This window comes from Macrobrachium rosenbergii, chromosome 3, assembly GCF_040412425.1.
Source record: "Macrobrachium rosenbergii isolate ZJJX-2024 chromosome 3, ASM4041242v1, whole genome shotgun sequence".
In the NCBI taxonomy this organism is placed as follows: Eukaryota; Metazoa; Arthropoda; class Malacostraca; order Decapoda; family Palaemonidae; genus Macrobrachium; species Macrobrachium rosenbergii.
The window spans coordinates 66171297-66199256 of NC_089743.1; positions in this window are offsets into that span (position 1 = coordinate 66171297).

A 27960-nucleotide genomic window follows, 5' to 3' on the forward strand; every position below is an offset into this window, starting at 1 on the left:
TATTAGGCGATTAACTGAGAACGGTACATTAAGAATTCATAATAATGACGACAAATGAAATTTATAGAACAAACAACTTTTGTACTACCAAATAGCAATGTCTGTAAAGGTATTACTTATCTATCTTGGCATTTGAAAGACCAAAGAATTAGTCTATCAGATCCCATGTAGGTCACTTGATAAATTTATACGGATGAAACCGGCCCTTTATTGAAAAGGCGAATTAAACAGAATAAATAAAATAAATATAAGATTTGCAAAGGTTAATGCAATTTCAGCTCATGTTAGAGAAAACAGTCAAGCTATGAACTGTACGGGGGTTAAAAAGCTGGATTATTTTAATAATATGGAAAATGCAGTTTTAAGGAGGTGAATTAATAGGGTCGAAATGACATCAAAACGATATGTGCATCAATTTTCTATCAAGAAATAATATAGGTGTGAGGCCAATTGTACTTCAACAAACGTGATTTGTTACTGAAGCATATATCCTCAGTCGCAAACGAGGAAAACTATTTTTTTTTTAATGCTGCTAATAGTTTATTTATTTTTTACCGTCCCTTATGTTCGTTTGTGCCATCAACTTAACACGTTAACCGCCATACAGCAATTTGGCATTTTCCTCCTGGCACCATAAATTCATAGCTCTCTCCTTCCCAGCTCATTGCTGACAGCGATTAGGGGATGACGCTGGTCAGTCGTTTGGTAGAGTACTGTAGAAGGGTAAGAGAGTGTAAGATCCATGAGACACATGTGGCTCATAAGGCGATCTATATACATTTTTGTTCCTCTAACGCCAAATAAGCCAACTGTGGCTCAAAGATAAACTGGACACTGGTGGCTCAAGTGGCGATGATTGTCACATGTCTTTCATAGTTTTTCTCCTTTATACACCGGTGGTACACACTATAATAACCCACTAATTGGCAACTATATTTTACAAGAAATTTTATATATATATATATATATATATATATATATATATATATATATATATATATATATATATATATATATATATATATATATATATATATATTTGAGAGAGAATAGAAACAAATTAATTAATAATTTGTGAATTATATATTGATTTCAGGGTTTGCAATATATAAAAACAAATTCAAAAAATGACATGGTAAAACCTTAATATTTTTTGCTTGATTTTTTTGTAGTTTTAATTGCTGATTTATAGACACTTTCTTACTGAATAGAATTTCCTTCCTCATATGTAATGCATGCTTTCTACATTAAATTTTATGTATATATATAATTTATATAAGTATACAAATAAATAAATATATTTATATATATATATATATATATATATATATATATATATATATATATATAAATAAAATATAAAATTTAATGTAGAAAGTATGCATTACGTATGGACGAAGGGAAATTCTCTCAGTAAGAAAGTGTCCATGTAAATCAGTAATTAAACACTAAAAATTTTTATGGTTATGCAGAATCACCATCAGATGATGATTACAGCTTTGAAATGAAGAAATCAGTAGCTATAGCGAATCAGAGGATGATGGTATTTTGCCACTAATGGCTAATGTAACAAAAATCAAACAACAATCATCTGAATCAAATGTAAATACTGTATGGGAAGATGCTGTTGTTCTCTCCCAGAAACTTTGTATGTACGAAAAGTTAGGAAGTGATACAAGAAATAGCAGTAGTCAGTGCCTACACACTATTCAACATATTTCACACAAACTATTCTGACTCATTCAGAATAAGTAGATATTTCAAAGCCGTAAGTGTTATCGTATAGCCTAAACGATTTGAAACGTACTAACCTAATCGCATCCTAAGTCTTATACTACGACTCCAGGTTACTTCACTCATATGCTGTTCCAAACTGCAATTAAATCACTGCATTGCGTTTTGTATATTAATCCAAGACATAAATGACATAAACTTACAGTTAGTTCAAATGGCGCATTCGATATTTCCAGCCTGAATTCAGATGATATTTGCTTGAGCACATTCTCTACTTTGTAACCCTCATCCAAAGCACACCTCAAGAAATTCTCCTTACATTAGATATGCATATCTCCTAAAGAATTTCCTAAATGAACTTTAAGATGAAAAGGACCACTTAAGTGGACTTGAAGGCACTGACAACTATGGCTGCATTCCATTTTCTTGAGTCCCTATTAGATCTCCACTACACCAAGACTGTGACAAGACTCACTGTCACAACTGTCGTTGACCAACACCAAATGTTAGACTAACTACTGGACAAACAAGCGATGCTGGTAGTTAAGCACTATTACACGCATACTCACAATTAAATGCATGAAACAACCAAAACAATGCTTTTCATTACTATATACAAAATCCAACAAAACATAATATCTTTCTTCTACATAATATGCATTTCCACTTTACGTAAATTTAGAAAGAATACATAAAACTAAAACGCAACTTGCGGAAAATACAATCTCTCTTGTCGAAGTTTCGACATACTCCCCCACAAGAAAAACTTATGCCTACATTATTTACAATGGTCCTGTTTTTAATGCCTCTCTGGCTTCAGCAGCTATTGGAGCAGTCCTTCTCCTCGGGTGGGTGCTTGACTGAACGTCTTCTGTCGCAGGACTAATTTCCCTTATCTCCTGCCACAGCTCTAAGGGGTATAACTTAATTACAGGTCTAATGAGCTGGCTATGGGCCGTTCTTAGAGTAGGCACTCTTGGGACCTTGTCACTCCCCATGTGTAACTCGATCACTTGGCCCAACTTCCACTTGCTCCTTGGCCCCTCATCATGAATGAGGACTACTTTCCTTACCCTGGGCCAAGAGCTATGCAGTGTTCCTACTCGATGGGTCTCTCCAACATAGTCTTAAGGTATTCTAATGCTGCTACCAACGTGGTGGCGTCGTCACTCAACGTGAGTGCTGGGAAACTCTTCTGCTGCAGAATTTTCTAAAACTCATGCAGAATGAGTCACAGGACTGGTTATCAACTAGCTCCACATGTATGCCTCTGGTTATTAGGCACGTAAATAAGATGATATAAGCCTTCTCAGGGATCTGTCCTTTTCTCTTAACCCATAATACGCCGGTGTAGTCCACGCCTGTGGTATTAAAAGGTTGCTTGCATTGCACCTGAACTCAGGTAATGTAGGGACTATATTGAGCCTATACAACCTCCCCTGTGTTCTCCTGCAAATAACACAATGGTGTATTATACTCTTAGTTAGTTGCCTTATCTGTGGGATCAGAACTCCTTCCCTGACACTCGCCACAGTTGCACTTACACCCATATGAGCATTAGCATCATGATGTTCTTTAATAATTACCCGAGTAACATAGCAACCCTTCGGCAATAGTATAGGAAACTTAGCAGCTTCAGGTAACTGTGCGCGTTCTAGTCTACCCTTACACCTTATTACCCAGTTGTCCAGGTAAAGATTCAACTGGTGTATGAGAGCTAGTTTTGGTTTTCTTACCCCTTTCATCAAACTCTCGTATTCCTCTTGGAAAAATTCCCTTTGTGTGATGGCAATAGTCTTATTCTTTGCCTCTTGGAGTTCTTCCAAGGTCAATTCACCATGCCTCTTCATACTGGTTCAAAAATTGCATGATCCACGCTGTGGTCCTATAGACCTTTTGAACTTTGCTGAATCTCTCCCAATTCAGCAAGTGAGTATTACCATTCAGGTTGTCCCCTACAGAATTGATCAAAATGTTCTCTTCCCTACCCTGCACAAGTGATCCACCAACCCATAACCTATCTATTGGCCAAGAGGAATTTTTTAACCCGAGGGGGTCCCTCCCACCAAAAAGAACTATCCAAGATCATTTCAGTCCTTTTCCCACGTGTCAACCAGTTACTGGGATTATTATCTGTAGGCACATAGGACAAGACTGCCTCTGGAATTAAAGAGTTATTTCCTGTACTCTATTTTTCATAAATTTATGCAGAACACTTTTCGATACTAGCCAGCTTAGGGCAACGCTTTACTGTCCGACCACAAGAACAGTTCTACAAACTCATCCTTCTCAAAGTTTTCTTTAATAAATTTGGCCATTCTTGCTACTAGCAACAATGCCATCAACTCAAGTTTTGGAACAGTTAATTCTTTAATGGGCGCTACTCTTGCCTTTGCCATCATTAAATAAGAGTTTTCATTCTTAACTCTATAGGCTACACAACCATATGCTAACTCACTGGCATCACAGAATATGTGTAAGGAGTCCCCCTTTCCTAGGCTAGTATTCCTAGGAAAGGAAATATCAAGACATTTTTCCAAGTCTTCGGATAACTTAACCCACTGGTTCTGTAATGGTCTGGGAGTTGCTCATCCCAATCCAGTTGTTGCTTCCACAAATTCTGCAGGTATATCCTTGACCTAATAGTAACAAAATCCATGCAACAGTTCTCAACACTTCTCTCTTAGTCTGGCTGGACTTACTTATCTTAGTCGGATGTAATGTCAAGGTATCTTTTTCTTTTATTTGCTTCAAAGAAAAAATTTACCAGTTCATTATCATCATTGCTAGTGAACTGCAAGTTATCTACATATAGCCCTCTTTTGTCCTTTCTACGTCACCTTCTACCATAGATAGGTGTTTTTATTTGCTGCATTCTGCAGAAAGGGAGAACATGTAGCTCCAGACAAAACAACTCGAAACCTATACACTAACAATTTACTATTAGGGTCTGTTGGATCTTCCAACCCAAAAACCTAGTATAGTTTTTTTATCTTCTTCCTGAACTGAACCATTAAAAATGCTTTCTCTATGTCACTAATACAGGCAAACGATTTTTGTTTAAACTGCAGCAGAACTTTCAGCAGGTCAGCTGTTATGTGTGGTCCATCCACAAACAATCGTTCAAGCTTCAACCCACTTTTCCCTGTCTAACTGAACAGTCAAATACTATCCTAATAGGGTTGTTGCACTGTCCTTTTTAACACCATGATATTCCACTCTTTCTATGAATTGCCTATCCTCCTGATCCTTCAGGATTTTCTGGTAGTGTTCTAGATACTGAGTGTCCTTCTGAAACTTGACACACTGTTGTTTTAATCTTTTCCAACCCGACCCTTTCCAAGGCAGTGCCACAACATACTGTTTGTCAATTTCAGAATAAGTTATAGTACTCTCAAAGTTCTCCAATACTTTCCATTCCTGCTCAGTATTTCACTGCAGTCAATACCTAAATGATCTAAACTCCATAAAGTCTCAAGATCTTCTCTTGGATCCTTTAAATGAGTAGCCCCTTCAGCCAAAATTATGTTGTCGGTTTCCACTGCCAGTTTTAAAATAGAAACATGAGTCTCTTGGTGGGAGGAGAATTACATGTTCTGGTTACCACATAACCAAATGGGGCTGTTGCAATTGTAAATTTTCAAATTTCCTAAAACCCTGGATGTAGATTTTACACATTGTCAACCTCTATTAACAATTCTATAGGCAATTATTGCTCTACAGGTAAGTCAAAATCTTAATCAGCCAAGCTGATTTCGTTCTACACAACGACCCTAAGTTCTTCTTAACATCGAATTTCTTTTGTATATTCTAGTAGCTCGTCTACCACCATTCAATCCATATTTATTCTCAACTGTGTAGAAGTTAAGTAACCTCTTAATGAAATATTTTCAACTCCCTTGCTTTTATAGTGGAGTCCCTGAGAGTAGATTTCTTTATAAATGATCTCTCGGCACAGGTATCCAACAACCCACTCTTTCACACAATGCGACCTCTTTTACCCTTTAGAGTTATTGTGGCTGTAGGTAAGATCGACTTCCAGTCGTCTTATTTCCCTGTCTGGTATTCTTCAAAGAGAGTGTTCCAAGCTGTATCCCACCTTACCTTAGATTTATTTTGTTGGTTTCAATTGCATAAAGCACTATGACGTCTAACAGTGCAGCCGTTGTTACAATCTTGCCTGTCACAGTCGGAACTGAAGTGTTTATTGATATACATATGAAACACAAACCCAGAGTTCTGAGTTGTTCTATCTTCCCTCTTCTGGTTACATGGGATTTACGTGTCCATATATGATTGCCTCCGCAAAGTGCACATCCTCTAACCTGGTTTACCTTGGCTTTGTTTGTGTTTTCTTTAGGCCTTACTGATGTTTGTTTTTGGTCTCACAGATTGCCCTTGTTCTACTGTGAAAGAGGATGCCATTGTTAATGTATTAGCTTTACTGGTTCAGTCTGTGGAAACGTCCTCCAATTGTGTATTTCTTCTTCAAGATATTTTCAAAGGTGTCAAATTTAAACCAGTCTTCTCCACACCTTCGTTTTATTATTTCACTTACACTACTAGGTAGTTTGGTGTAGAGCAAGATGATATACAATTCACTCAATTCCAGCTGCTCACTCTCCAGTGATCTTATGCAGCATTCGAATTGAGCTCTAAAACCTTGTAGTGATTCTGCATCTGCCTTGGGAGTCTCAGTTTGTTAGAGTTTTCTAACTAAACACAACATGATTTCATCTTTTCTGTCATAGGTCTCTTTTAACAAGTTCACTGCTTGTAAATATTTATCACCTAATTTAAAACCAGATATCAGTTCCAGAGCCTCACCTTCCAATAGGCCCTTCAAATAAGAAATCTTGTGTATTTTTCTCAAAATCAGTACACTAGCTTTAACAGGCAATATCGGTGCACTAGGTTCACCCCTTACAGCTAGAAGACTCGTGACGGAGGAGTTTAGTCTATGAATTTCAGTGCCTACCTTTAGGCTATATTCAGCTTGATTCATAATTTGGTCAGGTTGTCTTCTGGGATCCATTAGATCCAGTATTTCATTATCAATTCTTGGATTTTCTTTAAATATCCCATCAAGGAGTCTCTCAATGAAGAGATGCTATTTATACCACCTGCATCAATAGTGGTTTCAACCTTTTTTGACCAGTTAGTTATCACAGACTTAAACAACTCCCCCCCACCCCCATCTCCTCTTTAATCCTTCCAGGTCAGATATCTTAGCCTATAATTTACCAACACCAAATATGAAAGTTCTTAATTACTAAAAGAGTGTACAAACTGCCAGCCCCAAAAATATATATAAACCGCATTAGCAATTATAATATTTAAAACTTTGCCACACCTCTTCAAATCAATCAATGGTAGATCGCTACCAGTTATATATATATATGTGCCCTTGACTATACACATACATATATACAAGGTAAAACATAAGGTTTTATTTCAAATTAAATTTCACTTAAGTATCTTACACTTACCATAAACTTCAAAAAATAATTTTATATTAATATTTCCTCTCCATTACCTTCCAATTTACAAAGAAGGAAAAAATAAACAATTTACGAAGTGGAAATGCATCAACCAACATTTGCCTAGCCTAACTTAACCTAATTTCTGGTTGGCATGAACACAACCAGGTATTTACCAGTCCTGACTGAAAGCATAAGTGTAAGGAAGGTACTGAGTGACATAAGGCTGGGTGTTGTCTAGTTTATTGGTGGTTCCTTACTGAAATGAATGTACAGAATCTTTGAAGTTGTTATTGGCTGGTGCGAGCCGCAATGTAGTTTCTATACACAGACAAGGCAAAACAGAGATTATGTTTCGGACATCTGTGCTTGTCGACAGACAAACAGATGGCGATTGTGAGAGACATAATAAACGTACAATGATAAAACATATATCAATGGAAAGGCCAGGAAATTCCACACATGGACATTTGCATGAGATTCGAGACAGATTAATGAATACAATGCAGTAGCATAATATATGTGAAATGGCGAGATGTTTGGCGTCTTCACAAACAGAAACATACATACAGTTTGATACAGAAGATTTGGTGGAACATTATGAGTACATGATCAGAATGCTTGCATGGCAATGCAAGTAGTGGTGATTGTGCATGAATCGAGACAACAATGGTTAGAGAGAAATAGACAGGAATATTGTATGGTAGAAGTTGCGTTCCTTCGAGCGATCGCCACTGAAGCGTGGGAGGGACAGAGAGAGAGAGAGAGAGAGAGAGAGAGAGCGGGATGCTTGTTGTTCTGTTTTGTCCGATGGGTGACTCACACACACGTGTGCCTGGAGGACCGCTATGCAGTCCCTTACAATACTCCCCCAAAAGCAAGGCTCCGATAGCGGAAATCATCTTGCTGACAATTCGAACGGGCGTGAAGGGCTTGGGGTTTGGGCGGGCAAGAGGCTGAAGGGTGGCGCCGGCCAGCAGGAACTCGAGGAGGACAGCAGTGGGTTGAAGAACGATGTTGGCTGATCCTTTGGTGGCCAGCTCGAGGGGATGGCGGCAGGCTGAAGGATGACGTCGGCTGGTCCTTTTGTTTGTCAGCTTGTCTGGTATGAGTTCGGGGGTGGTGTCAGGCTTCCTGGAGGAAGCGTCAGGGCTCCGGTGGTGGGGTGGGTCATCTCAGAGGGTCGGACATCTATTGAAGACTTGGGGCGACGGGAGGTTGAGTCGAGGAGGCGGTGAAGCGTTTGTTGGCGCGTGGGTCATCATCGTGGGTTGGACATCTACCATCAGCTCCTTTGGGTCACTCCGGGGTCACCAGTGTAAGGAAGGTATTGTTTGACATACTGGCTGGGTGTTGTCTAGTTTATTGGTGGTTCTTTACTGAAATGAATGTACAGAATCTTCGAAGTTGTTATTGGCTGGTGCGAGCCGCAATGTAATTTCTAAACACAGACAAGGCAAAACAGAGATTATGTTTCGGACATCTGTGCTTGTCGACAGACAAACAGATGGCGATTGTGAGAGACATAATAAATGTACAATGATAAAACATATATCAATGGGAAGGCCAGGAAATTCCACACATGGACATTTGCATGAGATTCGAGACAGATTAATGAATACAATGCAGTAGCATAATATATGTGAAATGGCGAGACGTTTGGCGTCTTCACAAACAGAAACATACATACAGTTTGATACAGAAGATTCGGTGGAACATTATGAGTACATGATCGGAATGCTTGCATGGCAATGCAAGTAGTGGTGATTGTACATGAATCGAGACAACAATGGTTAGAGAGAAATAGACAGGAATATTGTATGGTAGAAGTTGCGTTCCTTTGAGCGATCGCCACTGAAGAGAGAGAGAGAGAGAGAGAGAGAGAGAGAGAGAGAGAGAGAGAGAGAGAGAGGGATGCTTGTTGTCCTGTTTTGTTCGATGGGTGACTCACACTCACGTGCACCCATAGGACTGCTATGCGGTCCCTTACATAAGCATCTGCTGCTTCATATAAGTGACTCACCAGTATCTTATATAAGTTGTTTCTCGGTTTCTTTTCAATAATTGGTTTATTAGATTTTTTCGTGCTTGATATCTATCCCTAGGGATGTTTCTAAGAGTGTAAAGAATCTCTATACTAACCACCAAAACCTGACAGTTATAGATACCTTCAATCTCTCTACTAGCCTAAAATCATATTTTTTCCTTATCCACCAATTCTAGATCATCATCATTTACATCAATATTGTTTCCTCTGATGTACAGGATAACGATATCTGGGGCAAATACTGTCAATTTGGCTACTAGTACAGGATTCATTAGGTTATCGCACACTGCTCCTGATTTCCCAAAAGTGCAATAATACAGGGGCTATTTTAGTCTCACATCACTTTTGCTACAGCACCGTGTCATAAAATAACTTAAATGTTTTACGTGAGAATGTCCTACCACAGCAAATCAGGCTTCAGTTAGGCCGGGCAATAATTGACCAAGTTAATCCTACTAATCCATTTCAGGCTAGGCTAACAAGTGACTAATTCTACAATGGCCGCCACCATCAGCTGGTCACGTCTTTGTCTTTATCACCAAGTATCACAACAATCCTTAAAATATCATAAACTATAATTATACAGATCACTGCTGTAACAACCAATCACTGCGATCCTGGTCACAGCACCAATTTATTGCGACTCATTCAGAATAAGTGGAGTATTTCAAATCGTAAGTGTCATCGTACAGCCTAAACGATTTGAAATGTACTAACCTAATCGTATCGTAAGTCTTATACTACGACACCCAGGTTACTTCACTCATATGCTATTCCAAACTGCAATTAAATCACTGCATTGCATTGTGTATATTAATCCAAGACATAAATGATATAAATTTACAGTTAGTTCAAATGGCGCATTGGATATTTCTTGCCTGAATTAGAATGAGATTTGTACGAGCACAATCTCTACTTCATAACCCTCAACCAAAGCACACCTCAAGAAATTCTCCTTACATTAGATATGCATATCTCCTAAGGGAATCTCCCTAAATGAACTTTAAGATGAAAAGGAATACTTAAGTGGATTTGAAGGCACTAACAACTATGGCTGCATTCCCTTTTCTTAAGTCCTATTAGATCTCCACTACACCAAGGCTGTGTCGAGACTCACTGTCACAACTGCAGGGCAGCCGATCGAGGCTACGGCCTACCCCAACGCCAAATCAAAGTCCTTCAATAGAAGGCATCGTGCTTACCCCATATGAAAAATGGGAAAAAACACGTTAAACGAAGAAGAAGAAGAAGATATATATATATATATACATATATATATATATATATATATATATATATATATATATATATATATATATATATATATATATATATATATATATATATTGCTCCGTGACAATTGCCTTTTATATATTGTAACAGATATATGGTGCTATTGTTTCTCTGCCCATTAACACAGGGGTTAGAATTCAATATCTTGAGGGGGGGTGGGTGTCCCTCAGACAGTGATATGAGGAGTTTCGTGGTAGTAACAGTGATGTCTGGGGAGAAAACGTCAGATCAGGTAGCTCTTAGATTAATCACGGGGTTAACAGACATACTAAGTGTCCCTTTAGATACCCTTGTCCCAAGAACTATATTCCTGTGATCTCCTGTCTGCTGGTTTTAATTGCTTCTTTCAGGCATACGACATTCCTGGCTCGCCTATTCGGGTGCCCAGGGGCGTCCAAGCGATAACAACAGCTCCAAAGACGATGGACAAGGGCTGGCCAAGGCAGTTTCGGATGAGAGCTCATACAAGCCGCACTGTCGTCTCCTACACCTGAAATCTACGGCCTTAGTCTTTATTCCTGGCATAGCTCCATGCTAGATTGTTAACAGAGGGCATATTGGATCAAGTTCATTCTGTAGATGTGCACACTGCAAAATTGGATTGCCGGTAAGTCCTGAAGTAGCAATTAAATGCCAGTGTCTTTTTCTCTCACTCAATTCTGTCAAACTTCCTTTTCAAGATTGCATCTCCCAATACAAAATCTCTTATGAACGCCTGGTATGTTTGGTTCCCCTGTGAATTATGTCCAGTAACTGAATTAATCTTTGCTAAGTGATGCAGATTAAAACATCCCTCCATTGCATTAAATTCTCGCTGAGTAACATAAGAATAAAACCTCCCTCCATTGTGATAAATTATTTCAAATGATTGCCTTAGAAGACTTCAACTCCTGTCTTGCTACCGTCAAGACAGCTTCTGAACTGATAGTCACAGCAACGAAAGAAACACGAGCCAGGGCTCTATCACTGTGTAATTACTATTGCATTGTGAAAGCCAGTAAACTGTAAATTTATAGCCTTATGAGCAATCAATATAAATGATGTAAATATAAATATGGGGAAAGAATTCATGTAAGGAAATACATGAAAGAAACAATTTAATCATAATTTACCTTCTTTGAAAATTACCAGTATTTATCACTATTAATAATTACCACAAATCGTTGTGAAACTTGTCCAAACTCCAGTTAGCAAAGAAACTAAGTTTATAATGCAGAACAAAGTTCCCCAACGAGACAGAAACCATCAAAGAGAAAAAGCGATTCAAAATTAAAATGAAGACAAGCATAAAACAGCAATGTGTACAATTACCATATATATCACGGGGACGAGTCGTGCTAAACAAATCCTTCTACCAAGATGGCGTGATGAAAATAGGTAAAAATCGTTTGCCAAATAACGTTATGTTCCTTTTCCTGAAATCCAGTCTACCTCCCACAGAATTAGTAAATAGGATATGTGTTCACTGAGGTAGCACAGGTGAAGGTGCAAAGTTAGTCAGGGTGATGCAACACAACAGTGAACATGCAAGACTTCAGTTTTGGCGCCAAACTAAGCAGAAAACTGTTAAATATAGAAAAAAAAAGCTTCTGGGAATATAGGATTACATTATAAAACAACGAAAATAAATCTCTCATCGCAAATAAATCTAATCATAATCAGGAGAAGCAGAGAGAAGCTAACGTACCTCAGAACTTTTCCTCTATCTTTAGGCAACTTCCAGTCACAAATGAGACAGCTACTTACAAGTTGTAGCATAGAATTATTATTATCGGACATCGAATGTTTGTTTTGGGAGTAGGAGTTTCCTCATGCGTTAATAATACACGAGTATTTCCACAGAGAGAGAGAGAGAGAGAGAGAGAGAGAGAGAGAGAGAGAGAGAGAGAGAGAGAGAGAGCTATCTTTATGACCGGTCATAGAGATATCTTTTTTTTTTTTTATCTTTTATTAGTCATAGAGATATCTAAAAATTATTTGCATAATACTAAGGCATCATCGCTGTAATTTCATTGTGTTTTAATAGCAGGGGTTGATTGCACAGCTTATTGACGCTTTAAATTTGAAGAACTTATGTAGTTGCACAATTTAAATGCATAAATCAAATGGAATAAAAATAATCTTTACTCTAAGTGGAAAAACGGATGATACTACTAATGAACTAGATAAAGAGACATACATGAATTAATTACTGTAAGAATGATACATTAATCGTATCTCCAATGCACCGTGAACAAAGACTATGGAATCTACTACGAAGGTCTAAAGAATTTAAGACCTTGACTACTACTTCCTCATAATGAAAACTCATCTTACCATTTCTCTGATATCTCTTACCACCCTGGGAAAGTTGAATTATGTCAAGGATTTGCGACCTTAGCACTGTGGATTTTTTCACGGAAATGGTGAAATTCTGCCGAATAATTCAATGATGGAAATCTACATTTGTTCTCTCAATGCTGTGAGTTCTGTAGGCTTTTTATCTTTCCTATTTCCCAAAGATTTAAAACTAATTCCTTCGATAGAAACGGCGTTACTGTTTTGAAGTTCAAAAGGCATTATATAGCATGGACGAAAGGTGATAATGAACAACTTATCTAAGAATTAGCCTGTAGGGTTCACACGTGGACCCCACACACCATCGTACAGGCCACCAATCCCACAACAACGGCCCTGTGTGCCAACACGCGGGCGAAAGAAACACAGCATCCGTCACGCACCTTTTGTACATGTATCTTCTTTATTGTCATCATCATATTCATTATACTGTTATCATCTTATGTACTGCACTGTCAGATTCTCAGCCATATGCATATTAACTTCAGTCCTGTACCATGTACCAATTTATATATATAATTCTGCCAACAAACACGTAATTGTGTTTAATCTCTACTTTTACCTGCCTGATGTCAGGCGCTACATTTCTGCTTGCAAGAGCCCTTGACCTATGTGTTTGCTGTCTGAATAAATTAGTAAGCTGTTAACTCTGACCCTTACTCATACCCATCGTCACATTGGTGACCAGCGGAGATGACAGGCGCAGCTAACACCAACGATGCTGCCACTCCAGCGAAAACCTCACTTCTGCCTCCATACGTCTACCTACATTCACATCCCACAACCCAGAAGCGTGGTTCTTCAGGGCGGAAACAATTTTCAGGTCGAAGAAAATTGCTTCTGCGACATGCAAAGCAAACGCTGTCCTCGAATTTCAGCCAAATGATGTCTCTGAGTAAATAGCAGGATGGCTTGATGAACTACAAACCCCTGTCACTTACGAACTGCTGAAGGACCAGCTGATGTCTTTCTTCAGCATGCCACCTGCCCTGAGAGCAAAGAAATTCCTCAACTACATGGGGACACCCATAGGAGAAGAGCGACCATTGCACATCTATAAACAGTTGTGGCAGCTCATCATGCTGCCCACCACGGGCGGCCAACCTGAGTCATCCCTGGTCCTTGCGAGAGAGGCACTCCTCACAAGACTACCCTGCCAAACAGTGGTGGCCATGCCCAGCACCTCCACCATACCAACTGAAGAATTCCTGAAGCTGGTAAATGCAGTGCACATGGCCCACAAGACGGTGGAGCCCACACAGCCAACAGCAGCAGTAGCACCACGACAGGCCCAGCATACAAATTACATGGAATCCGACAGCGAGCCAGAGGGACCAGCCGCCCCAATTTACAAAAAGAAACTTCCAAGCAAGTCATCAATGGGATGACCAAGCAGAAAAAGACGAACCTCCAGAAGGAATATGCTATTTCCACTAGAGATTCAGAAAAAATGCCTGAAAGTGTGACAAAGGCTACCTGTTTGCAAAAAACATGCAAGAGGGTTGCACACATGACCCAACCAACTAAACAACAGCAGTGAGCAGACCGGTTGCCTCATAAGAGAAACAGTGCCTGCCCACCGCTGTCTTTCTTCCAGGTGCGAACGAAGGGACTCCACATGGTTTTCCGTCAGAAACGAGAAGTCCGAAGCAGAGCTCCTCGTGGACACCGGAACATACAGGTTATTCGTCCCAGTCAGTCCAAATGAACGACTCAACCCCGCTCCCTCCACCAAATCTCCAAGTATCCACTGCCAGTGGAGCACCACTCACAATGTATGGAAGGCAAGAGATGAAAGTGTCTTTCAACAGGAAAGACTACAGTTTTATCTTTATCACGACAGACGTGACGATAGCACTATTAGGAGAGGACTTCCTAACAGCACACAACCTGCTCGTGGATGTAGCATCAAATAACTGATCCCGAGAACAACTGCGACATCATCTCCACAACAGCCATGCAGATGTACTGCCACCAAACCATCACCAAAGCAGCATAAACAATAAATATGCCCAATTGTAGCAGCCACCCCACTGCCAGAAGTATGACAACTTCTACAAGAATACCCAGACGTTTTCAAAGGTGACCTGCAACATGACTTAACCAAACTAGCAAAACATAACACCCAGCACCACATAGAAACCGAAGGACCCCTGATCCACTCACATTTTAGACCTTTAGGCCCAGAGAAGCTCGCCTATGCCAAACAAGTGTTCAAAGAAATGGAAGAAGCAGGAATATGCCAAAAACCCCCCATCCCTTGGGCATCACCCCTTCACACAGTACCAAAACCCAATGGAACATGGTGCCTGTGTGGAGATTGCTGGCGACTAAACATCAAAACAAAGCCAGATAGATACCCATTACCAAATACAGCAGACATAACCAACCAAATGAACGGAGCAAAGATCTTCACCAAAATAAACCTGCTGAAGGGATATTTCCAAGTCCCAGTAGCAAAGGAAGATATAGAGAAGGCAGCGATCATCACCCATTCGGCACCTACACGTTCAACGACAGCTGTTTCAGCCTTCACAACTCAGGGGCAACATTCCAAAGACTGATGGATGAACTACTTAGCAACCTTCCATTCTGCATGGCCTACGTTGACGACATCCTCATCTTTAGTCCCAACCTCAAGCAACATCTCAAAGATGCCAAGAAAGTACTGCAGATACTCAAATTAAATGACTCATAGTAAGAGAAGACAAATGTAAATGGGCAAAGGAAATGGTGAAATTCCTGGGACACCAAGTAAGCTCAGAAGGCATTAAACCCCTACCAGAAAAAGTAAAAGCAATCACCGACTTCCCAAAACCAACAACAGTTTAATCAGTGCAAGAATTTTCAGGATTGATCAATTACTATCACAGATTTATACCCAACATTGCTAAAATAATGAGTTCCATATACAAATGCCTAAAAGGGGGGAAAAAATAATAGGGTCATAAAATCAAGATAAAGCATTTCTTTTAGCAAAACAATTGATAACCTCTGCAATCACATTAATCTTTCCTTTACCCCATAGGTCCCTCACATTGACAACAGACACAACTAAAACAGCAATGGGTGCCGTACTTGAGCAGGACACAGACGATGGTCATTGCCTGCTGGCGTTTTTCAGCAAGAAGCTAATGGCTGCGGAACAGAAATACTCCACTTTCGACAGAGAACTGGGCCACTGCAAGCATATTGGTGCTATCCCAAAAGGGTAGGGTATGGGGTGGACTATTGGGAGTCAACTCTCACCAGTGCCATTGGTGGAGAATGCAAATACCTGACTGATCCACAATACTTTCTTGATATAACCAAGCAGTTTGTGTATGGTGGTCTGGTGTGTTTATGCTTGGCATCTTGGGGTCACTTCTTGGGCTCTGGCAGTGTGTTGGGGTGGGGGAGACTAGGCAGTAGAAGCTGCCTGGCTTCCCTTTCTGATGTGCTGTTGAGGTCTGTGTGGGCTCTTGGGTGACGGGTGTGAAATTTTTGGACTTCTGCATGTGAACTGGCAATAATTTATGGATTTGGCAACTAGTTTTCCTTCCCCTGGATCTCATGAATTACCAGCATGGGCAATGACTTCTGGCTTGGAAAAGGATATTGTTAATGACTTACAGCTTCCACCTAAGAAATAAGAAACCAAGGTTGATGCAGTCTCTCCACAGGGAACTCCACAAAAGAATGATTCTAAGAGTGATGAAAGTCACCATAGAAAATTGACAATTTTGCATGCATATGAAATATCCCTTGAATGTCATTATGAGCCTATTTTTGTATCATTTAAACAATATGGCCAAATTTTAGAAATATATGTGAACTACAATGAAGATGATGAGAAATGGGAAGCTTGGGTCTCTTTTGAGAAACACGAATGCTTTGGTGCCCCATGTAACATTGAAAGTATTTTTCTTCATAATTGTAATATAAAGGGAGCACTTTGTGACAAATTCCCTAGAAATTTAGATGTTTATCACCCAGCTGAATCGAATGAAAATGAGTCTCTGTCTCTTGAAAATAATCTGCAGAGTACCTGAACTCTCCCTCAATGGCTTATAACAACTGCAAAAGAGGAGAATTATAACCATTTTAAATTCAGTAAATATTTGCAAAAGAAAGTAGGGACTATAGGAAATGGTGACATTTTTAGATTTGGTAAGAAATCTGTTCTTATTCATGAACATCGAAGACACAGTCACTTATCCTTTGCAATTTAAGAGTAGATGGCAATGAAATGTTAGTAGATATCAAACCCCATATTAATTTTAGTTATGGAAGAGGGGTAATCTTCAACAGGGATTTTTTTGACTTCACAGAAGAGGAGATGTTAGATATATGTCCAAAACAGGTTTGGCAGGTATGTAAAATTCCAAAAACTACAATGATAATTATTACTTCTGAGGATCACAATGTTCCCTCTCATTTGTACGCCCATACAAGCAAAAACCATCACAGTGCTTCAATTGTTTCAGATATGGTCATCCTTCTCGAGTCTGTAAAAATGACAAGTTGTGTGACAACTGCTCTGTACCAGCACATGGCGAATGTACATTAAGCACGCAGTGCATTAATTGTAATCTGGGTCATAAGTCCAGTGACAGAAAATGCCGACGTTTTCAAATGGAAACAGCAGCTCTACTAAAATCAGATGCAGAGCATATAGGTGTGGATTATGCCAGAAGACTTCTAAGTAAGGAAAAGAATTATACTATGGCCTTGAAATCAAATGGCAGCAAGCAAGATAAACAAAATATGCCAGGTAGATCAGTGAATGCAAACGTAAGTTCAGATATAAATGCTCAGTCTTTAATTCAGATATCAGTACCTCCAATTTTGGATATTACTTCCCATCCCTCTGCATCATCTTTTAAGATGAGCAGCCCTAGGCTGTCATCTTGGGTGCACTCTCTGTCTGATTTAGGAGAGGAACTCGATACTGAAGAGCATCTTAATGCTCTCATAACAGAGAGAAAATACCAACACACCTCCCCACTTTCTAGTAGGAAAAGAGGGAGGCCACCTTCCTTTTCCCCTCCAGTTACAAGACATGCTGAAATACTTAGCAATAGGTAGGGAATATTGTCTCTAAACAAAGTTGATGGATCAAAATTTCTAATGAGATAATTCACTCAAAAACAACTCAAAAATCACTGTTGATATACACCACAATCCTCGCCAATCAGATAAGGTACATAATGTTGTAAAGAGTGTAAAACCAAAAATGTCTTAACCATCCTATAAAAAATTATCAGGAAGTAGCAATAAAATGAAAAATTCAGAATTGAGGGCTTCTTTCAAAGAGTCCTTTAGAACAGGGTTCTTCAAACTTTTCAGCCGTGACCCAGTTTTTACCATGACATCACTCCCACGACCCATACAAAAAAAAGTGGATAGTTTTTTCTTCTGGAAAAAACTGCTCAAAGCTGGCTGACAGAGACTGAAGGTGTAGGTTCATATCTTTTTTTTTCTGCATACATTCTTGGTTTAAATGGTTTTCTTCAATATGATGTAAAAGTGTGGGGAACACATAGTAAACAGGTTGGTCTGTTTTAACCCTTGCTTGCCAAATCTTTAGTGATTTCTTAAATGCCTGTACTTCCTAGGTGTGTTTGAATATATCATTCTCTTTTCCTTGTAGTTTTAGATTAAGTTCATTGAGCTTTGAGAAAATGTCTGCTAATTATGATAGTTGGGCAAGCCATTCATCCCTGAAAAAATAGCTCTGCGATTGGAGGCTTCTTTTCAAGAAGGAATATATGTATCTCCATCCTTAATTCATATATCCTGGTTAGAACTCTTCCTCGGGATAGCCGCCTAACTTCAGTATGGTACAACAAGTATGACTGATCAGCTCCCATTTCACAGCAAAGTTGTTCGAACAAACGGCTATTCAATGAACTTCCTTTGATAAGACTGACGAGTTTTACAGCTTCATTTAGAACATTTTTCAAGCTGGCAGGAATTCCTTTTGCAGACAAAGCTTCACGATGAATGAAACAATGATTCCAAGTTACATAATTACCTGCAGCCTCTGATATCTTGCTCACAACACCACTATTTTTTCCTGTCATATTTGCCACTCCATTTGTAGTGACGCCTTTGCAGTTTGCTCCAGCTCAATTTATATTTTCCAGTTACACAGTCATTCAAAACTCTGAAGATCTCTGACCCCGCTGTGTGTGTAAGTAAGGTCAAGCAGCACAATATGTCCTCCGAGAAGTCATCTTCTCATGGATATCTCACATAAACCAGGTGTTGCACAATTAGCTATATCAGTACTTTCATCCAACTGGATAGCATATTCTTCAACAGCCTGGAGGCGTGAAACCAACTGAAATTCCAAATCTTCTGCAATATCCCTAATCCTCCGCGCTACTGTTGTGTCACTGACAAGGACACATTTAATCTTCTCTGGAGATTTCTCATCAAGCACTGGAGTTACTTTATCTAATGTAGCTGGAAGGATAAGTTTTTCACCATAATTATATGGCACTTTCTCTTTTGCTATTCGATAAGCAACTAGATAAGACGCCAGTTGCAATTTATCATTGTGAGTGGTTGATTTACTAAGGATTTTCACTGATAAATTCAACTGTTCTTTTTTTCTTTGAAAAAATCTACTGATTTTCCAACTAGTTCAACATGTTTCGATTCAAGGTGCCTCTAATTTTGAAGGCTTCATACTTTCATTTACAGAACTTCATTGCAAATAACACCTGTGGCAGAGGTTCTTGTTTATCTTTATCATACTTAATAAATCCATACTTCAAGACTTCTTCACTATATTGCCTTAGCCATAATTTCTTCTATTTAGCAGAAGGCTCAGAATAGGGCACAGGCGGCGATGATGCCTCGCCCATACCAGTACGAGACATAGCAGGCTTCTGTCATTGAGTTCGTCTGTTTGTCTTTCTCTCCTGAACAAGAAGGCTTTGGTGCCTGAGTAGCAATGACACCCTTTCTAATAACAAATCGACCCATTTGATACGAGTGTGGTTGCATGAAGTTATATAACTAGGAGACTTTTGCACACTACTAAAACTTGAATGTAATTAATCATGTTCTGTTTCAAATCTGGAAGTACGCGTCACAGGCTCACAGCTTACACGTTCCATTCACGTTCGCCACCCACACCGCTACTGCGTTACCCTGCACCTCTCTCTCTCTCTCTCTCTCTCTCTCTCTCTCTCTCTCCACGAAAATAGAAATTCTGATCATTACGATTAGACTCGGATATTCGTTAGGACTAGGTGGATCCATGTATGAATTCATATTTATCTTATAGTTATGTACATAATGATTTTTATTTTATTTATGTATTTATTTCTGTGAGCCTGCGACCCAGTTTGGAGGACTTGGCGACCCAGTAATGGGTCGCGGCCCGTAGTTTGAAGAACCCTGGGGCCCTAGAGCAGCGACTGAACGTCATTGCTACCCGATGTTCGACAGTTCGAGCCTGCCAGGCGATGAACCACTTATCAATTTTAATTCCCTTTCGGTATTATTTCCGAGGTAGAGCAAACTGAATATTAAGCAACGTTTGTAGTTTAATGTTTGTGTAAATAAAATGTCACAGTTATGTTATAAAATTCAGTATATGTATATATATATATATATATATATATATATATATATATATAAATATATATATATATATATGTGTGTGTGTGTGTGTGTGTGTGTGTGTGTGTGTGTGTGTGTGTGTGTGTGTGTGTGTGGGTATGATTATAATCACTGACACGTTATCTAATATCTCTCATTACCACCACAAATATTAAAGACTGGATGTAAATTATGAATGGTTTCGGCTTATTTCTAAGCCATTTAATATTCATATCCCTTAGTATTTTCTGGAGAATTTCTTACAAGGACATGTTTCATTTTTAATTTTCTTAAATAGTGCTTTAACTTCAAAGCTCTTTAGTAGGTGTGGGATACATTCAGATTATCATTATATGGCAGTACAAGATGGTTTTATGTGATGTAAGTTTCCTTTTTGTTTATGTACAGTCTTTGTAGCCGATTCTAATGTACCGTCTGATACAGATTCGGAACATTTCAGTTTATTGCCTGTATTCCTAATCTTATCTATTTCTTCATCCCTGTATTTAGGTACATACACTTAATGCTCTTAAAAACATGGCTGTGAAAACTGATTTCCTAACTTTATTACTTTTACCATAATGAAAATAAACACAGAGACATTTCTGTAAAAACTGTATGTAAACCCATCACTATAGTTCCATGTATCAGGTAATCCGATAAGGGTAGGCAACCATATTTTTCCTTTTCCATAGCGAATTTTATAGAGGGTGCTAATTCATTTAATTTGTCATGCAAGTTATTTACATTACTGTCACCTCGCCAAATACTTATATCATCGTCAACATACCGGCGTAGAATGATTTTGTTTAATATTTTGCTTTATCAAAATTCCATATACAAATTCCTTAACACAGGAGATAAAGGATTACCCACTATCATACCAAAATTTTGGGATATAATTTCTCGTTGAATTGAAATATACGTTGTTCTACACACATTAAATTAATTCGATTTAGGTGTCCTTGGGAAATATATATCCAGCTATCTGTTCTCTAATATATCCAATAAAAACTCCAGGAAATCATCAGTGGGGTACCTTTGTGGATATTGATACCACGTAAAAACTCAGCGCTGGATTCACTATTAATCTGCACATTAGATTTTCCGGCGGTGAACACCTGCACACTGAACTTCCACAGCATTAATCTTTATGTACTTCGACAGCTTGCTTATCAGCAGCCCATCAAACCTACGCATGTTGTGCCATTCAGTCCTACCTTGCTCTCTCTCTCTCTCTCTCTCTCTCTCTCTCTCTCTCTCTCTCTCTCCTCAAGATATTAAGGCCGCTACTTTCAATACTTCCTTCTCGCCATCCATGTATATATATATATATATATATATATATAATGTAAAACAGTATATTAATATCACACTGAGTCAATAATATAAAGGTTTGCACACAAGGCTCACATGGTCACCTACAGCATTATAGCAACTAAATGTAGCGGTTGTGACACAACAACTAACAAAACTATAACTGTAATACAGGTACGTTAAAAGGAAACAAATTGTTTTGAAGAAGAGTTGCATTGTATAGAAGGAAATGATTTCGATTCATCTGAATAAAAGAAAAAAGCTTTTCACATTATTCGACAACATAAATTCTACTGCTCTTAGCCGGTCCTACCTCTCCCCACATCTTTTTCGGATCAAAAATATGCAACCACGAATATTCCATGTTAAAGAATGAATTCTTTTTTTTTAGAGATATTCATCGCAATGCTTTCTTCCTGCAATATTCTCGTGGTTAGATTTCTATTGTATGTACGTAGGATTTTACACCACACATAATATATATATATATATATATATATATATATATATATATATATATATATATATATATATATATATATATATATGCAGTTTATATATATATATATATGCATATATTATAGATATATATATATATATATATATATATATATATATATATATGTTATATATATATATATAATTATATATATAATATATATATATATACACACATATATATATATATAATTATATATATTATATATAATGTGTATAATATATATATATATATATATATATATATATATATATATATATATATATATATATATATATATATATATATATATATATATATATATATATATATATATATATATATATATATATATTGGGAACACATTTCCAGTCTGGTTGCATCCTTATGCAAATACGTTAAATCTAGGTCAAAATGTACGTGTAGAGTTAAAAAATAATTACCTAAGTTGCAGATTCTTCCTCAGACGGTCAAATAGCGTCTAGTAAAAACGACTGCTAACGTGTATCTGCCAAAGACAGGCGTTGTTTAGCTATACAGAAGAAGCGACAGTCAAGAGGCCAATCAACTCAAGAAAAAATCAAGGCTTGCTATGGGTGAGAAGATACCCAGCTTTACTTTAAAATCTAAAATAGCGCAAGCGATGTTACTTAAAAAAATATTTTAAAAAATGATGCAAAGAATCAGATAAAACTGAACGTGAAATCTTAAATGTTACTGAAAATTCGAGTTATTAGATTTATAATGAGAGCATTAGTTTCACCCTCATCCCCCGAATATCAGTCAAAGGTTAACCCGGGAGGAATCTCTGCCGCTTGATTCAGATATCCAGGTCGGGGCACCGGAATCATCTGCCAGTAATCTAAAGCGATGTGCACACACGACAGTGCTCGGCTCGTTTTCAAAACTGATTGGTGGTTTAAGATTGTATGCCGAATCCGAAGTCTTCTTAATGTCACTTCTGTCAGCTTCTTCTTTAACGCTTGTATATTCGCAATAATGGACATGAGGGGGAGACCAGCACCACAGCAACTTTTAACAAAATATGACCGTAGTAGTTATTTCATATCACGATGGCGAACTCTCTTGATGTGTATACTTCTGTTCATGCAGCAAAACTAAAGGTTCGTATAGTGCATTTTAAATTATTTAAGCATGAAATGCATTAAGCTGTGTTAGTTTCCATAGGCAAAGTTCCTGTTATAAGAATTTTAAAGAAGCTCCAAGTTTGGGTAATTAGGCTGTGTATAACAATGGCTCTGTTAACATCAAAAGATTACGCATTCAGGAGGGAAGTTAAAGGGGAAAATGAACGACTACGCAGTTGAAATACACGTCACATTTTAAACTACAGGGAAAAACTTTCATAATGAGAACATCCCCACCTGCAAGAACAGTATCACAGTAAATACCTGATAAAACCCACATATGACTACAGGAGCTGCATTGAAAATCATCCGCGAAATGAATTTTCCCAGTTCTTGCAGCTTGGTTGGGAAAGAATGGAAGAAGAAAAGTACGAAGGTGAAGCCAGGTAGGAATCAACATCTCTGAACAAAAAGTGGATCAGAAGTAGCCGTGGAGGGAAAATTTGTGTTGCGTGAAGAAGTTAGTCACTTTTTTTTTATGAAAATGAAGAGTGGATGTGGGCTGCTAAGAAAAGAAAAATACGTTAATTGTCCCCGTATCATTACCAATAAGGGTAAGAGATATATATAGATATACAGAGCAAAAATGTAAAAATATTAGAATTCCACAAAGTGAAAATCATACTGAATAATTTGATTTGGTTAGTTGTGTGGAGGGAATTCAGAAAATATTGGAGGCAGCAGAAACGAGAAAGGCCAATATAAATGAAGTGGAGGAAGGCACTTGAACAGAAGAACCTGAATATCCAGGAAATTCAAGAACATTTGCAAGTGTACTTGTGGAGGGTGAAAGGGACTGTCAGCTCACTTCTGATGTGCCTTCTGTGAAGGCTATATGAAGCACCTAATAATTCAAAAATTATTTGCATAAGGTTGTGGATTGCTCATCTATTCAGAAGTGCCATATATATATATATATATATATATATATATATATATATATATATATATATATATATATATATATATATATATATATATGTATATATGAGACAGAACTAATTTCAATTCTAATAGATGCACTTCGACACAGTATGTATGACCTTCACTGTGGCGAAGAGTTCAAGGCTCTGAATGTATTTGTCTCCCTGACACAGACTGAGTCTTTCATTGGATAAAAAGAAATTCTTCTTTTCATTTGCTATTCGAATACTCAAAGGATTTAAGGGAAATTGAATCTAAAAATTACATATATATCCACGCCAGCAATAAAGGAGGCGAATATTATATTAGAATATGGATGATGCATAAGACTTCAGCAGATATGCGCACATAAGAGTCGAGAAAATTCCTAACGTTCATTGAAGAGCTGTGATCCAAGCCAGGATGAAAGATAAGAACGCATTCTCCCTCCATAAAAGGGTTAAATGCACAACTTGGCAAGGAGGTATTTTCAAAGGATTTACATGGCCATCATCTCCAAAAAAATTTTAGAACACTGAGAAGATTCGCACTAACTGTATGGTTGTTTCATTTCGGTAAATCTGATGAATCTAACATGTTTCGTACGGGAACTATACTGAAAGTATATGTAATGCTTACTACACGACTGTCAGTTTCTATATTTTTAGGTGATGAACAAAAAGGGACACAAAAAGTTTTTAACAATGCACCACCCAGGCATCCAAAAAATTGTTCAGAGTAATGTGCAAAGGGTGAAAACTTATTGAAGGTGAAATTAGTGTTGAAGAAAAAACTATGTGGTGAAAGGCCATCAACAGCGGTCACAGAGAACATCCAAAACAGGGCAGCTGACGTGATTCATACAGACCTGCATACTGCTTTGTATGTGATACAACATCTCTATTGATTTCATTAGTTCTCCTTAATCTGTAAGTAGCATATATATAATATATATGTATATTATATATATGTATATATATATATATATATATATATATATATATATATATATATATATATATATACATACACATATATATTTATCTATATATGTATATATAATCTATATATATAATATAATATAAAATATATATAATGTATATATATATATATATATATATATATATATATATATATATATATATATATATATATATATATATATATATATATATATATATATATATATATATATTTCTTCTTCTTCTTCTTCCCAGCTTGTTCCCATTTTTATATGTATAAATTGATATATATATATATATATATATATATATATATATATATATATATATATATATATATATATATATATATATATATATATATATATATATATATATATATATATATATATATATATATATATATGGTATATATATATATATATATATATATATATATATATATATATATATATGGTATATATATTATATATATATATATATATATATATATATATATATATATATATATATATATATATCTCTTAAAGGCTTTGTAGTGACAAGCGTATCCAAAAAAGGGAAGAATTCGAGAAGTTAAGAGGCATTGTGGCTTGCCCTCTTAACTTCTCAATTCTTTGCGCTTTTTGGATACGCTTGTCACTACAAAGTTTAAGATATATATATATATATATATATATATATATATATATATATATATATATATATATATATATAAAATATACATATATATATGTGTATATATATATATATATATTATATACTATATATATATATATATATATATATATATATATATATATATATATATATATATATATATATATATATATATATATATATATATATATATATATATGTAGATTCTACTAGTCACTTTTACCAGATACATATGTAATTGTAATAGCCACAATGCCCTCTTAACTTCTCTAATTCTTCGCTTTTTTGGATATGCTTGTCACTACAAAGCCTTTAAGATCCAAGAGCAAGAAATTGAAGTGGTTGTGATGTCTAGTCGCGGGAAACGAACCCGTGGCCACACTTCGCTTCCGCGCCACAAGTCGTTCCGCGGGGCATATAATCTCAGAGCCATATATAGCAATTATTCAAGGTATGCAACACGAGTTTACAAGGTAAAAAGTGACTATGTTGCATACACAGCATCCTGCATAGTCTAGTGGTATACGTATAGTCTAGTATGCAGTTGGTCTATGATCTGTTAAAGCAGAATAGGCCCTTGAACCTACATTTCTGTAGCCAACCAAGTAAAAGTAAAATTTTCAACTTTTTTGTAAAAAAATTTTAAAATTTATACAAGGAAAATTGAAACATTATTGAAAATATTATCATAAACTTGTATTTCATGTGCGGAAAATAATGTAATTTAAACAGTAGTATTAATGCATACATGCATACACAAACACACTCATATATAGCAACCTCTCGTACAGTGATATTGGCTGTCTCGTACAAGTTTGTTTTTTATTTCTAGAAGAGGGGAGACCATATATAATAATTCCATGTCGGTCTGCTCGTCCATTCTCAGGTAATTAAACCAGTCACCAGGGTAAAGTTTCAATTCATAATAAACAATCGTGAGATAATTCATTTCTCTTCTTCAACCATAGTTTAATCCAGGTTCTCCTTTTTCGCTGGGGTTTTCCAATTTCTGCTGCAAGAGCGCACTCTATACCGTCATCACAGCGGAGCTGACATGTCTTCACTCGACCAGGTTTCGGCAAACTGAAGTGAATCCGAACGTCTATGGGCACCGCGGATACCGGAGTTAGAACGGAACCTGATCCGCCAGTCGTAACGTCTATGGGGCCCTTTATACCAGCAGAGGCCCTTGCCCCAAGGCGATCCGTGAGTGTGGTAAGGTGTTAAAGGGAATAAGAAGTCTAGTGTGCACCTCTGGGCTTGTATATCTAAAAACCTGCTACTGCCCAAGCTGGCCAAACAAAGGTTAAATTTAAATATCTATATAGTAGTAAAATAGCAATATACGGGTATATATATATATATATATATATATATATATATATATATATATATATATATATATATATATATATATATATATATATATATATACATATTTATTAGTGCAGAACGAATTCATCAATAATAATTATATGGCATAAACTTTCGATTTTATGCAGATTTCTCTTTGTGCTGTTGTCTGCTACTGTTTGGTAAGAAAGAAGGCAGCGGGTTCAGTACCACCGTCTACACCAAACCCACAAACATAGGGAGGTGCCTAAATGCAAAAGGAGAGTGCCGGGACACATACAGGAGGTCCGTCATCAGCACATATACAAACAGGGCACTCACTCATTGCTCAACGTGGCGCCACTGCATACTGAAATCGATAGAATACGCCAATTATTAACTAAGAACGGATACAGGGAAAATATGACTGAAAATTGCATCAAAAAGAAAATTAATAATTTCCAAACAGATGACAGGGCAGGGATTACCATCTATTACAGGATGAACTATAGCACCGCCTACAGACAGGAAGCCCAAACTATCCGAGGGATAATCCAGGGAGGTGTCCATACAACTAATGTAGGTGAAAAGGTAGATTTTAGGATATTCTGTTGCCCAAAACTAATGGCAGCCTAAGGGATGTAAAACAACACTGCCCCAACAAAAGAGAAAG